At 40.1% G+C, this 15878-nt stretch overlaps 1 protein-coding gene and 1 non-coding gene across 2 annotated transcripts in view; one reads left to right on the top strand and one right to left on the bottom strand.

Annotated features, from left to right (window-relative positions):
* The window catches only part of FIG4 (FIG4 phosphoinositide 5-phosphatase), a 103482-nt gene that overhangs the window by 6074 nt on the left and 81530 nt on the right, over positions 1–15878 (bottom strand). The window lies entirely within an intron of this gene.
* On the top strand, positions 12640–12713 carry TRNAV-CAC (transfer RNA valine (anticodon CAC)). Its single transcript has one exon. It is a non-coding gene; the product is annotated as a tRNA-Val (tRNA).

Genomic DNA, 15878 nt, shown 5'->3' with positions numbered 1-15878 from the left:
ATCAGATGCTCTGTCTCGGTGAACAAAACCTCAGCAAATGCTTGAGTAGCACTAGCCCTTGATTATTAGTCTATGTGTCTTTCTGCCAGTTTGGGCATTTCTACTAGGAAATAATAACCCTTATCATCTAACGGTACACATGGCCATGCAACGATGTGCTCTTGCTACGCCTTCAATATTGCTCAGAGCCTTTAGCCGTCCCTTGTGGATGCCATTCGAACATTTTTTTCGTGACCATCCACTGCTTCTCTTTAGTCCCCTTGTTAGGTTGCTTGTATCTTTACAACAAGGCCCTCATACACTGCAGCCTCGTCATGAATCTATTCTACCAAGGTGATGCAGTGAGAACGTGTTTGCTTTTTCATGTTAAAAAGATGAAGACAGTGCTGCACATTACTCACCTTCCCTGCACAAGTATAGACACCTAAGTCCAACATGCAGCTCTCAAACTGCACTTGTCCTATATGGTAGCCATAAGCCACATGTGGCTACTTAAATTCATTAAAATTAAATAAAATTTAAAATTGGTTTCTCAGCAGCACGGGTCACATGTTCAATGCCTGATAGCCGCAGCAGCCCATGGGCACTGTATTAGCGCAGATACAGAATTTTCCCATCATCACAGGAAGTTCTATCGGACAGACTGTTTTAGAACCACTTTCCTGTTATATTTTTCCTCAGAAATTCTGGGTACTTTTATGTCTTTCTGGACCCATTACCCTAATATAATATGTTTCTGCAGAGCATTTATCACTATCCAATCATTTACTTATGTGTTTATTTACTTACTTGGACGTGAACTCCATCTCTGTCACCCCTTTATCCCCAGTGCCCAGAAGAGCACCTGACACATAGTAAGCGGTCAATAATTATTCGCTGACTGAATAAATGATGTCTGGTTAAGGAAGGTGATTTTACCTTGGGTTTCTAAATGCAGAACCTGCATTTAGTGTGATCTGGATTATTCTAGACTATAGGGAAGCTATAGTCTATTTCCCATCACAGGCCTCGCCCTTAGGTTCCTTAAATGGATCATAGGTGAGCTAGAAAACTGAGGGAAAGCTGGAGTGCTTTCTAAAGGAGCAAAACTATCAAAGGGGCTCAAAAAACAAGGGTAAGACAGGAGGGGTGAGTTCTTACCCCTCTTTAGAGGTGACAAAATAGTGTCTCACAGAGATTAATACATTTACTAAAGGGCTGAAGTCAAGAGGAAAGTGTCAATCTTCAAACCACCTCTACTACAATGAAACAAAAGGCAAAATACACCCCCATATTCTGGAATCCTAGAAAGCAGGCTCTGCCTATACTCACTTTTATATACCCTGTCCCACCAATTTCAGTATTGGAAGTTGAGTAAGCACTCAGGGTTACCGGCTGCCTTGCCCCTCCCCCCCGTAGGGCACTTTCACATGCCTTTGGGTAAATATAGGTGTATGACAGACAGAGCAAAGGTGACAGGCTTGAGGGGCAAGCACTTGCCCTGTATTGGGAAACTAAACCATGTTATTAGCTGCTGATGACATTCTAAACATCATCAAGGTAAAGAATAATAATTAATTCCATTTTACTCCTAAAAGACAAGTTCTCACATACACAAAATGCTATGAATCTGATACACAGCCCACAGCAAAGTCCAATTATTTCAATCTTATTATGCCATTGAGAGCTAATGAACGTGACACAAAACAGGAAACAAATCTGACTCCAAATCTCAACAGTTCCGAATCCGTTTAACAGGGGCTATGATAACGGGATGACTGAACTGTCCTCCAGCACTGACCCTGAAAGGAGGGTTGGAAATTCACAGGCAGGTTAGGATCCATTAAAGCGAAGATGACAATGCCAGGCCCTCCATAAACCACAATTAGAAGGAGCAAAAGGGGTGATGAGAAGCAAGTGAAGGAAATCATCTATGACGCTGGAACAGAAAATGTTGCAGCTCCTGTGTCTGCATAGAAGGCCCTTCAAAGGCTCGGCAACAAGGAATCTCAACTCCTTAGAGCAGACTAGGTCTTTAAAGATTTTGATAAAAGTGGAACAAGGGAGCATTTTGGTCATGAGGACAGCAAAACCTTTACTGTCTGTGTGTTTCTTAGACACGTATCTGCCTTCAGCCTGCAGGGGCGCTGTGAAAGGCACTGCAGTCGCACAAAAGGTGAGGATTTTACACGTACGCCTAAGCAACATGAACAACACAGAACAATTATTTACAGAAGAACGTACACAATGACCTTAATATAGCGCAAAGAAATTTATGCAGTTGTAATGAATGCCTAAGACTGCTAAACTCTATCTTTTGAAGACTCATTTGTCATCAGACCCACTAGATGAAAAAACAGTGTATGTATGTGCACACACACGACTGTATGTAATAGATATATTTACCGGTAACATGTAGTTATGGCTATATACACTATTATATACATGTACGCATTTTTTAAACACAATGCTGAGGAAAGGGCAGTATATATGTATTACAACCTTCCCCACAAAGCGATGTACTTCAAATGAATCCATGAGAACTCACTGTACAGTGCCCATTTTAGTGTGAAGATACTGGCACGGAAGTATATAGCTGATGAGTGTCTAGGATACTGGAGCCAATAAATCTAGGTAACACACTGTAACATTTACTGTTTCTTAGACGGACCTGGAACATCTTAAAAGGTAACTTTTTATTTATACTGTTATATACTGGGGTGCCAAAAAATGTATACACATGACTTGTATTCATCTTTTGTTATCGGTATATATTATTACAATTTTAATAGTTTCCTCCTTTCTTAAAACGTATGCATTTTTTTGGCACCCTCTGTATATATGATCAATGCAATACACACTAGAGCCTTAGAAACTGTTACAAGCTTGCCAGAGGGGGCGCTGGAGAGAAGGTGGTAGAGCCCTTAGTCCCCGTAGTTCTTCTACATCTGGCTGATCAAGCAGTGCCTATCTGGCTGATTAAGCAGTGCCTTTCTGGCAGCAGCACATGTAGAGTTAGGGACATGAAAAAGTGACAGGCTACCAGCTATACTTTTATTGCGTCTCCCATTAGCTAATGGGAGTATGGCTAGTATACCAGGTACCTTACTCCACTATCCAAGCAGGGTGCTTTCCTCATTCTTGCCTAATGGGATTTGATCACTGCTAATACATATGGCAGTTGTATGTTCCCATTCTCTCCTTTGTGAATGACAGTTTTCCTTTTCCTTTGCCACCATTATATATTAGGAACAGTCAGTCTTTTTGTTTATAGGTCACTAAATTACAAGCCGCCTCATCTGGACCAGATAAAGAGGGCTAACACAGAATGCAGAGATCCTGGACTTTGAGTGGAATACAGTAACTTATGGTAGGGGGTGGGGACTGGGTTCTACCTATAGCAAGAAGAGTACGCATGGATTACTGGGCAACAAGATTTCTAAATATCCATTTGAACTCACCTTCTAGTATGCAAAAGCTGAAAAGCAAACAATATCCCAGACTCCCTTGCAATTCAGGTTCAAAACGTGATTTAGATTCTACTCACCGCTTGTACTCACAGGAGGCTTTGATTTGGAACTGAGTCATATGGAAAGAAGCAAGATATAGGATATGTTTTGCAGACTGTGGCAAAGCTGACATATTCTTGAGTTGGCCACTGCAGTGGCAGCTTCCTGATTATAGCTGAGATGGCTGGTTTTGCAGCCAGAGCTGCTGTGATAGCGTCCTGATCAAGGCAGATGCAGCAGCCCCTTTGATAGTTTGCCATATGGTTTTGGGAGTTGTTCCTGGAAGCTTGGCCTATAGTCTCTTTGGCCCTCAGTGATTCTGAAAAACCACCTAAAATCCTGTAATAAATCACTGTCTATTTAATCTACCTAGAGTGGATTGTTTTCTGCAACTGAACTCTGATTACCACTGTGAGCCAGTGAGCAAAGCACAGCCAAGTCCAGCTCTCTCTTGCTTTACCCAGAACAGACAGCCAGGTTGGTTCCTAGATGGTTCTAGAGGGAAGGGGATACTTCCAGCCATTGGGCACGTACGTGTGTATGTTTGCTGCCCATGGAGACGGAAGGGGTAGTCTACCAAAGCACACAGGTGAGTGTTCATGGTGGTACTTTTTATGTTTGCCCATACCCATTAATGTCTTCATTGGTCCAGGTATGGCAGAATGACACTGTTTTACATTCTGTGTGAGAACTGTAAAATGAGAATGTAATTGTGTTTTTAAAAGAAATTTTGGTTTTGGAGAAATAAAGCAGAATGATTTTCGGGCTTTAAACAGGTAAAATGCTTCCAATTTACAGTGCAATTTATAAACCGTATGGATTTCCTCCCATCTATAGGACATAGTATCTTGTTATAGAATGAAATGCAGTTTTTCTCTGTTCCAGCTGCGTTTTTGTTACAAACACTGGGGGAGTGGCCAACAGTACTGGGCTGCATTGTTTTGTAGGCTGTAAGGTGAACATTCCAGCTGTTGTTTAATGAGAGAACCCTTAGCTTTGAGCCACAGACCTCAGGCACTGGTTACGCTGCACAGCACTAGGTCTGTTCTGCCAATAAAGGGCGGGCTGCACATCAGGGACCTAACAGCTGTTCCCAAAGGGCAAGACAGAGCCGCACTGCCTGGAGTCCTCCGATTTGCCCTGCCTGTGTGCAGCCCTGACTCTCCCCCAGGTTAACCAGTCATCTATCGGGCATTTACACTGTGACCTCTGGGAGCCATCTGTCCCTTCTGTACTCAAATATCCTGCAACAGCAGCAGCAAAGGTCTGTCACTCCTTCAAACCTCAGACCAATGGGTTACTGTAGTGGTCATGTGTCTTATCGCCCACATGGAGGTGATGACACCCTACTTATCTTCTTCTTGCCCATTCAGGTATTTTCACCTTTTCCTGGATGATTCACAAAGGGCTACCATTGAGTTTACCATGTCACATCATTACATCTCTTGTAACCTGCATCTTTTTTTTTTTTTAATTTTTATTGGGGAATATTGGGGAGCAGTGTGTTTCTCCAGGGCCCATCAGCTCCAAGTCGTTGTCCTTCAATCTAGTTGTGGAGAGTGCAGCTCAGCGACAAGTCCAGTCGCCGTTTTCAATCTTTAGTTTCAGAGGGTGCAGCCCACCATTCCATGCAGGAATTGAACCAGCAACCCTGTTGTTGAGAGCTTGTGCTCTAACCAACTGAGACATCTGGCCTCCCCTGCATCTTTTTTTCTAACCTTTAATCTTAGAACCACTTTAGATTTATAAAATTATTGTGCAGAGGATGGAGTTCCCACATAGCCCACATCCATTTTCTCCTATTAGTAACATCTTCCATTAGCATGGTATATTTGTTGCAATTAACAAGCTGATATTGACACATTGTTATTAACTAAAGTCCAGACTTAGTTTTGACCCAATATCCTTTTTCTGCTCCAGGATCCCATCCAGGATATGTTACATTTAGTCAACATGTCTCTTTACGTTTCTTATGGCGGTGACAGTACACTTTTCTTGTTTTCGATGACCCTGATTTTTTAAAAATAATTTTCTTATTTTTCAATTACAATTGACATACAATATTATATTAGTTTCAGGTGCACAATATAGTGATTAGACATTTATATAACTGGTTAAGTGATCACCCCAATAAATCTAGTACCCATCTGACAGCATAGTTACGTGTTACAATATTATTGACTATTCCTTAAGCTGTACTTTACATCCTCATGACTATTTTGTAACTACCAATTTGTACTTCTTAATCCCTTTACCTTTTTCATTCACCCCCCAACCCCCCTCCCATCTGGCAACCATCAAAATGTTCTCTGTATCTATGAATGTTTCTATTTTGTTTGTTCATTTATTGTTTTTTAGATTCCACATAAAGTGAATCATATGTTATTTGTCGTTCTCTGTCTGACTTATTTCACTTAGCATAATGCCCTCTAGGTTTGTTCACGTTGTTGCAGATGGCAAGATTTCATTCTTTTTCAGGCTGAGCAATATTGACCATTCTTCTTTACTCATCTGCTGATGGACACTTACTTTGCTTCCATATCTTGGCTACTATAAATAATGCTGCAATGAATATACGTATGCCTATGTCTTTTTGAATTAGCATTTTGGGTTTGTTTGGATAAGTACCCAGAAGTGGGATTACTGGGTCTTTCTCTGTCTCTTGTTAATAGCCTTTCTGTTAAAGTCTATTTTGTCTGGGATAAGGACTGCTACCCCATCTTTTTTTTTTCCTTTTCATTTATGTTTTCATGAAATACCTTTTTCCATCCCTTTACTTTCAGTCTGTGCGTGTCTTTCAATCTGAAGTGGGTCTCTTGTAGGCAGCATATGTAAGGGTCTTGTTTTCTTAATCCATTCAGCCACACTATGTCTTTTGATTGAAGCATTTAGTCCATTTACATTTCAAATAATTATTGATAGATATGTAGTTATTGCCATTTTATTATTCATATTTTTTATCTTTTTTTTTTCTTCTTAAATAAGTCCTTTTAACATTTCTTGTAATATTGGTTTGGTGGTGATAAACTTAACTTTAACTTTTTCTTGTGTGAGAATGACCCTGATAGTTTTGAAGAGTACTTAACCTGCATCTTGTCAGAGTTGGCCTTTCCTTTACTAAGAATCAAAGAAAACTATCTCTTGGAAGGAGCTATCAGTAGGATCATGAGCCTTCAAAACAAATCCTAACTGTCCTGAGTTTTCAGAAAGACCCTGTAACTTCCTGGTCGTCTGTGACAGAGTGTTGGGTGCGCTGGCCAGTGGATATCCAGACAGCTGCTGAAGGGATTTCCGTGGGGTATTCAGTGGAGCAGGGGTTCCCCAACCTGGCTGATCATGACATCCAAACGGAGAATTTTATAAAGCACATGTTCCCGGGCCTTAGCCCAGGTGTAGTGAATCAGAATCTCTAGCAATAGGGCTTTGAATTCTGTATTTTGTATCCCTTTAAAAAGAAAATAATACTGCTAATTTTGTTTTGAATACAGAAAATTATAAAGAAAACATGGTGCATAATGTCAGTATTATTAATATAAATAAAAGTATAAATATAGAAACTTTAAAGAGTAACCACAAAATCCAAAATGAAAACTGAATGCCTCCCCATAATCTACATATTTAACCATTTTCTAGGGAAACTCTGGTTGCTTCCTGTTTTTATTGTTGTCTTTTGTTTGCTTTGGGATTTGTATTTCAACAAGATATTCTGGTATAACAAGACATTTAGAATCTGCTACTACAAAAGAAACACAGATTCAGCTGTGGGGGAGCAGAACGTCCCTTTCAGTGCTGATGTCCATTATAAAATCATAGAGCCTTGCTTCCCCCCCAACAAGTAAGGCTAAAGCCATTATTAGATGGGGCAGGGCAAGGAGAGACAGCCGGTGACAGCATGTGGGGAACTGCAGCCCAGGCCGGGTGAGGAGGCGTCCATGTGGGGCAGCCTGAGCAGGGAGAGGCGGGAGTGGGTATCCATGTGGTGGGGTGACCTGCAGCCCAAGGGATGAGGAGTGCGTTCCGGAGGGTAGGTGTCTCTGCGGTGGGAGTGAGAGCCTGAGTGGAGGGCATCTGTGTGAGGGAAGGGGTGGATGCGGTGCCGAGGGGAGACTGGTTATGTGTGGGGGGATTCATCAAATAAATAAATATAATAAGGGTAACAGGAGCCAAGCTTCTCACTGCTGGAGAAGGAAGTCACTAATATGGACAGGGAGGACAGAATAAATGCTGGGTACCCTACAATTACTGGTATCAGTATAAATTTATGGATTTAAATCTATCTATCTATCTATCTATCTATCTATCTATCTATCTATCTATATTTACCTATGTTTATTTACATTATATTTATAAATACATTTATGTTATATACTAAATATTTATGCAGTATATACTTGTGTATACATATATGTATATGTATAGTTACACATAGATGTCTGCATACATTTACATATATATGCATATGTAAATGTGTACATGTCCTATGAATGGGCCTGGGAGCAGCAACGCCCCAATGGCAGTGGCACACCCAGTTCCCAGATCTTGGCTTTAATACCATTTTCCACTAAAAAGGAACCAGGGATCCTTAGAGAAATGGCTGATTTTGGGGCTGGGGCAGGCAAAGAACATGATGAGCTTAGAACATCTTGTGCCAGAAATCAAGGAAGTGCTCAAAAAATAATGAGGACATGTCCAAAGAACACAGAAGCTAGGTTAAAGGGACGCTGGTGAAATTGGGGCAATTTGAGCATCCAAATAAATGATAGAAACAGATTATTCCCCATTGAACAAAATAGGAAACGGAGATCTCATACTGAGAAAAATACATCAATGAAAAAAATTGAAAGTTTGATGAAGTAAGGGATATTTATATAGTTTCAAAGCATCTTCCACAAAATATTCACTCATTAAAAGAAGAAAGAAAGAGGAACTTCACAGTGAAAACACCCAGAAGATACAATACCACTTTAATCAAGGGATTGAAATAAAGATCGTTAGTAATGGGACGAATTGAAATTGTGTGGCACCTGATAGGATGCAATGAATAGAACCCACCATCCTTCTGTGATAGTCCTGCCTCTGTTCATATGTACCTTAAGCCAACAAACATTATGTCACAGTTTCTGGGAGTCAGGAATCTGGGACTGGCTCCAGTTCAAGGTAACTCACAACGTTGAAGTCAAGATGTTGCCTGGGATGACAGTCACCTCAAAGATTAACTGGGGCTGAAGCGTTCACTGCCAAGGTCACTTCACATAGCTGGTAGGCCTCAGTTTCTCACTGCCTGTTGATGAGATGCTTCAGTTCCTTGCCATTTGGGCCTATCCATAGGGCCGCTCACAACAGGAAGCTTGCTTCCCCCAGAGCAGGGGATCCAAGAGATCACTTTCATAACCTGATCACTTCTGCTATATGCTCTTGATCACAAAAATCAACTCTGGTATAATGTGGGAGGAGACTGCACAGGGTGTGAATAACAGGCGGTAAGGCCAATCTGAAGGCTGGCTACCACACTGCCCAAGATTCAGAAGATAATCATGACAAACCCAAATCGATGGCCATTCTATAAACAATTGGCCTGTATTTTTCAGTGTCAAGGTCATGAAAATCAAGGAAGAATGGGGGAATTATTCCAGAATGAAGGAGACTAAAGAAACATGACAACTAAAAGTAATGTGAGATACTGGACTAGATCCCTTTGGGATTAAAGATTTTATTGAAACAACTGGCAAAAAACTTGAATGGGGTTTCAATAGCTTCATCAGAGGATCAACTGGTAGCAATGTACTGATGTTAACTTCCTGACTTTACCAGACTGTACTGTGGTTTTGTAGGAAAATGTTCTTATTTATACGTAATACCCACTGGAATGTTAAGGAGAGATAGGATATCAGGTCTGCAACTTACTCTCAAATGGCTTTCAGGGAGTGTTCTTTGTCCTGTAGTTGCAACTTTTAGATAAATTTGAGATTTTTTCCAGACTAAAAATGTATATAAATTATAAAGACCTATGAGAGAAATTTAAAATTGTCTAAGTTAAAGTAGAAAATCCTAATTCTATTAGGTAGAACTACAGGACACTGCTGTTTTTATAGGTCAAAATGTGTGAATATTGGTACTTCATATTTCATATGGTTCAGAAAATATTGGCAATTTCATATGGTTCACCTTAACACAGAAAGTCCCAACGAACTAATCAACATCAGAGACAATGAAATTATGGATGTCAATACAACGCAGTCAATTCACAGCGCCCTTTGAGGGTCTCACTCCTGTAGTTACCCACTCTTTATCCAGAGTCCTCAGCATCGGCCTCTCTTGCAGACCCCTTCCTGTCAGCACAGGGAAGCTGCTGCAGTGACTCACATCTTAGAAAGAATTTCTTGATTTCATATTCCTCTCCAGATACAGTCCTATTTTTCTGCACCCTTTTACAGCATTTCTTGAAAGAATGGTTTCCATTCCCCATGTCCTCTTACTCACTTCCCATTTCTTCCTAGATTCACTCCAAGTGGGAGACCATCCATAAACATTTTCTCATCACGGCCATCAATAACTTGCCGGTTCATTTTTCTCTATTCAGCACTGCTGCCCACTCCTTCTTTCTAGAAACATGTTCTTCTCTTGGCTTCTGCGAAACCACACTTCTCTTGAGTGTCCTCCTATTTCCCTCTTGGCTTTCAGCTTTGCCCCCTACAATTCATCCTCCAGAAGGAACCTAGTCATCTTTTAGAGCTGTGACTCACCGCATGCCACTCCACTGAAAACCCTCCAGTGGCTTCCCCGGGGACAGAAGACCGGCTAAGCTCCGGAGGGACCTGGCCCCCACTCCGCCTGCCTCCTTCCCACAGCACATTCCTCTGGGCCTCTCCTTCAGCCTTCTGCTTGCTTCTCCAACCTGCCAAGCTGGCTCCTGCCCTGGTCTTTGTGCACATCCCCCCTGCTTTGAACAGTCTTCCCCAGTCAGCTCACGGCAGGCGCCTCCTTTTCATTCAGGTCTCAGCTCCAATGTTAACTCCTCAAAGTGACTTTCCTTCAAAACTTAAATTAAAACAGATCCCAACCTTTAGCTGCCCCGATCACTCTCTCTCATCACCCTGGTTTGTGTTCTTTGGGGCATTGATTCTAATGTAAAATTGCTTTATTTATTAGTTCAATGTTTGTCTGCCTACCCTAAAACATACACCTCCTAAGGGACTTTGTCAGTCTCGTTCTTTACTATATCTCCATGTCTCAAACAGTGCCTGACGCATAGTAGGGGCTTAAAAAATATTTAGTGAATAAACAAATCACCTACTTCTTGTTTCGAACTGCTAATGATCCCAATCATCGGATGTCCCATGATTGTGATAATGATAATTACAGAATCTTTGAGATGACCTTCCTTCCAAATCTTCTTGTCCAACATCAAGTCCAATGAAGAAACTCTCCCCAACACTGCTGACAGGTTATCCAGCCTCAGCGTTAGTATTCTCAGTAACAGGACAACCCATGACTTTTCATAATGGAATGTCTACATGCCATTGTTGATAGCTCTAACTATTTGAAAGATTTTCACTTCAGCGGCCCTAAATCTTCCTCCCTGTATATTTTACTTATTGGTCCCCAAAGTGAAAAAAATCCCTGCTTCACCTGATAGTGATTCAAATATTACTTGAGAGAATGACCACATGACTCCTAATTCTCTTTCCTGAGATAAATGCTCCCAGTTATCTCTATACTTCATGTGACATGAAAAATTAACCAACACTGCACATGGAAAAGGTCTCCAAAAATTTAGCAGCTTGGTTTAAAAAACTAAATCCTTTCTAAGCATTTTATCTGAAAAATAAAGCATGAGAGTGGCCTGGGGTATTCAGAGACCATGGTCTCATTTCCCATGGCTGTCTTTCTGTTCTCTTAACAGCCTGCTTCTCTGTGTCACACTCTTTCTGATACTGAGGGAACTGCAACAATCACGGACAGCCAAGCCCATGTGCATCTTTCCCGAGGACAAAGACTTTTATTTTTCAGAATATATCTTTGGGTCTGTGTTCTCACTTGTGAATAAATTTTAATAAGATGAGAGAGAACTCTCACATTATAACTGTTTGCTAATGAGCATTGTGGCAAGGGCTCTTTGCTGAAGGCATGAAACAGTTTATTCTACGAGTGAAAAAACAGTTTGGATCTTATTCCCCTTTGGGCTTTCAATATGTGTGGAATGAGGGAGGAAGAATGTGTGTCGTGGTTAAACAGGCAGCATCCCGGTGCATATGTGTGTCCTTCCCTGTGACTTCCAAGTAGAGTAAGCATTCTAAGTATTCCTGAAGGAGCGAGACTATGAAAAAAGAAACTGACGAGCCAGAGGATGTCTCAGCTGGTGCTCTTGTCCAAGCCCTCATTTTACAGATGAAGGAACATGGCCCCGACAGGGAAGAACTCATAGTTCAACAATGCCAGACGTGGGACCAGGCCCCAGGGTTCCTGATTCTCGGGTTTCTTTCCACAGATTCATGCTGCCTCTCTTATTGGGCTCCTGTGCAAATACATTTCCAGCTAACTGGATAAGTAGGAAGGATTTTGTTCTGTTTTCTGTTTAAAAACCAAGTCATTGTGAGTGACTTTCTCACATCCATGTCCCCCAAAATGATTATTTTAAGCCAATCACAGCTAGCTCATGGCCCTTGGCAGTGACAAGTTCAGGGACTGGCAATGTGACCCAATCCTGGCCCATGAGGCTTGAAAAGTCTGCTAGGCAGGTTCTGGGACTCCTTGCTCCTAACAAGGAGACACAGGGAAAATTTCCTTTTCTCCCTTTGGCACCACTGGGTCTGACTGTGGTACTTGGACCTGCTACGGCCATCTTGCTACCAGTCTGAAGATGAAAGAGCAGAGACATGGAAAAAAACTGGACACTTTATGATCCCAGGAAGCTCCTGAATCAACCAACTCCAGAGCCTGCACTATCAGCAATCTTTCAGTGAAGTAAAATTATAAATTATCTTATCGCTCAAATCAATTGGGTAAGATGTTCTGTTATTTGGAGCTGAAAGTATCCAAAGAAGTTCAAACAACTTTTTAAAAAGAAAATATTTGCTGCCTTAATTCTTTAAACAATAAAAATAAATAAATAAACATTTCTTCAACCAGTCAAGAATATCGTTCTGGGGGCGGCCAGTTAGCTCAGTTGGTTAGAGCGTGGTGCTCACAACACCAAGGTTACCGGTTCGATTCCCGCATGGGCCACTGTGAGTCGCGCCCTCCACAACTAGATTGAAACAACTGCTTGACTTGGAGCTGATGGGTCCTGGAAAAACACACTTAAAATAAATAAAAGTTAAAAAAAAAAAAAAAAGAAAAAAAGACTATCTATCATTCTGCTGGCCAGAACTGAGTAAAGCTATAATGTATCAATGTCTTGGTTACCTCAGCGCCACACACTGACATAAATGGTTAAATATTCTAGGCCTTTTTTAGTCTTAGGGCCCCTTTACACACTTAAAAACATTATTGAACTTTGGTTTATATGGGTTATGTCTACTGATATTTACTGTATGAGAAATTTTGTAAATATTTATTAATTCATTTAAAAATAGTAATAATAAACCCAATAAATATTAACATCATTACCAATCACACCAGTATTGTTCATTATGATGGCTATAAGTTTTCTGATTTTGGCTTGAAATATCCACATTTATCATTAACAAATATTATCAATTGTTTCTCTTGAAATGAAACGCTTATTTTTTGTCATAATTATTTAAATTGGTGTTCCGTGAAAAAAGGGGTGAGTTCAAGCTCACAACTTAGACAATTTCACAAGTGCTTTTCCTCGAAACACCATCATATTTTGATATGCAGTGGAAGTGTTTTAGATGTATTTCCCATTTTGTCACAAAGAATACGAAAAAGAAATACATTCAAGGGTTGATAGTTAATTTTTACTGCTTCATCAAGGACCTATGTGTGTAACTGGCCTCCCTTCCTCCCTCCTTCCGCTCCCTCTCTCTCATTCTGCTATAAGTGTGTAGCAATGAAGAAAATGACTACCAGTACAGTTTGGCGCCTCTACTTTGATCTCATAAACCCAATCAAAGGGTCTTGGAACCCCCAGGAGTTCACAGACCACATTTTGACACTCATTGCTTCATGCTTTTTATCTTTATCCTTTTCTTCCTTTGCTGACAACCTGCTAGCTGTCACTATCCGTTACAGTCCATGCTACCTAGGGGAGGCTCCCCACTTTTAGCTGCACCCAGTAGGAGTATGGGTTGGGGAAATTCCAGCTGCCTGACTCAGGCCAGCATGTTATTGGACTTTGGGTTTAAGCACCAAAGAAATGGATTTGAGTCCCAGCTTTATCACTGTATCAGCCCAGGGGACCCTCTCAATTCAGTGCTGTGATGGTCAGGAGGGAGGACAGTAAGATCAGAATGTAGTCACTCCTTTACTCTTCTAATGCTGTCCTTGTTAGTCTCTTTGGGTACAGTGGGGTGAGTCAGTCTCACTCTTGGGTTTTGAGATTTTCACAATGGTCTCTTGTCTATGGAGAGTTGCTCGTTGGTCTTTGAGGGACGTTGAATTTGGGAATAACCTATGTCACCATCATGATCCATGATTTTCTGATTTTCAGTTCCCTGCTACCAAATTGCTGAAGCAATTCAAAAGAGTTCTTCAAAAGAATTTCCCCCCATACGAAACTAGTTCTTGGAATCCCTTAATCAACATGTCTAGAATTAAACCAGGATTTCCTGATTTTCATTTGGCTGTTGTTTCCAAACACATGAAGCACTAAAAAGGTTTGCTTTGTTTTATATGTAGCTTACTCATAGAATCTTATGATTAAAAAAAAAAATTATGACTGTTTGATCTCAGTTGCAAAGGATGAAATTTTTTACATTTAAAAAAAATCTTCCCACTCAAATCCACTTTCCATTAGCTTGCAAAACACTCTTTATAAGATGGTTTATATTCCATTAGTAAAAGGTCATGGTTTCTATTCTATCTGCATGATGTCACCAAAACACAACTAAGCCCCAAAAAATCTGAGTAAAACATATCCTGATAAAGGAACTACCAATTTAGCTATTTATCTGTTGAAATAAGCCTAAAAGAGTTTTATTGTTAAAGAAGTATTATTTTGATGTGCAACACTTAAAAAGCAGTAATTGACGTTATTTTGACATTAATTAATGAACTTCTAACACAATTATAAGTACAGTTTGGCTTTACAGTAGTAAAACAAAATGGTTAAAAAAGTCAGAATAGTCTCAATTCCTCTTTTCTTCTAGAACAGGGAGGGCACGTCCCACGGGGTCCACTTGGGTCTCGCCTCACAGGGATCACTGCTGAAATCTTTGGGTTTTGACCACAGAGAATCAGACAGATGAAATGAAGAAGCGGGAGGGTCTTACAGTAACCAGCACTCAGATTTTGGCAGACCACATTTATCCTTGAAACTACAACTGAAAAGAGATCCCAGCCAGGGACTCTTTCCATCCTCAGAGCTGAGCTCATGGCCCTGTCTGGCCAGAGAGCTTGGTGTGCAGTGGATTAAAAAAAATGCTAAAGGATGCTAATTAATATCACAAAAACATATGCATGTGTAACTCTCACCAGTAATAGTAAATATATAGTAAAGTCAGATTCTCTGATATTGTAATTATGGTGTGTAATTCACTAGTTTAAAAGTAACTAATTTAAAAAATAACCATAACTACAATAATTTGCTATTGAATACATAATATAAAAAAAGATGTAAATGGTAGTATCAGTACCCTAAAATGTAAGGGGGGAGATGTAAAAGTATGAAGTTTCTATATGCTATTGAAGTTATCAACTAAAAACAGGATGTTATAAATATAAGATATTTTATGTAAGCCTCATGGTAACCACAAAGGAAAAACCTGCAGTAGATACACAAAAGATTATGATAAAGCAGTCAAAGTATACTGCTATAAAAAGTCATCAAATTACAGAGGAAAACAGCAAGAGAGGAAGCAAGGGACAAAGGATCTACAAAACAGAAAACAATGAACATAATGGCAATCATAAGTCCTTACCTATCAATTTCTTTAAATATAAGTGGATTAAATTCTATAATCAAAAGACAGAATGACTGAATAGATTAAAAAACAAGATCCAATGATATGCTGCCTACAAGAAATTCACTTTAACTTTCAGAACACATAGACTGAGAATGAAGAGATGAAAAAAAAGGTATTTCAAGCAAACTGATAACCAAAAGAAAGCATGAGTAGCTATATATTTATATCAGACAAAATAGACTTTAATGGTCAAAAGGACAAAGTCATATGATAAAGGAGGTCAATCCATCAAGAAGATATAATAATTGTAAATATGCACCCAATATCGGAGCACCTACATATATAAAGCAAATACTAACAA

Source organism: Rhinolophus sinicus, linkage group LG05, assembly GCF_036562045.2.
Source record: "Rhinolophus sinicus isolate RSC01 linkage group LG05, ASM3656204v1, whole genome shotgun sequence".
NCBI lineage: Eukaryota > Metazoa > Chordata > Mammalia > Chiroptera > Rhinolophidae > Rhinolophus > Rhinolophus sinicus.
Note: the sequence above shows the minus strand (reverse complement) of the source record. Positions and strands in the feature narration are given on the sequence as shown.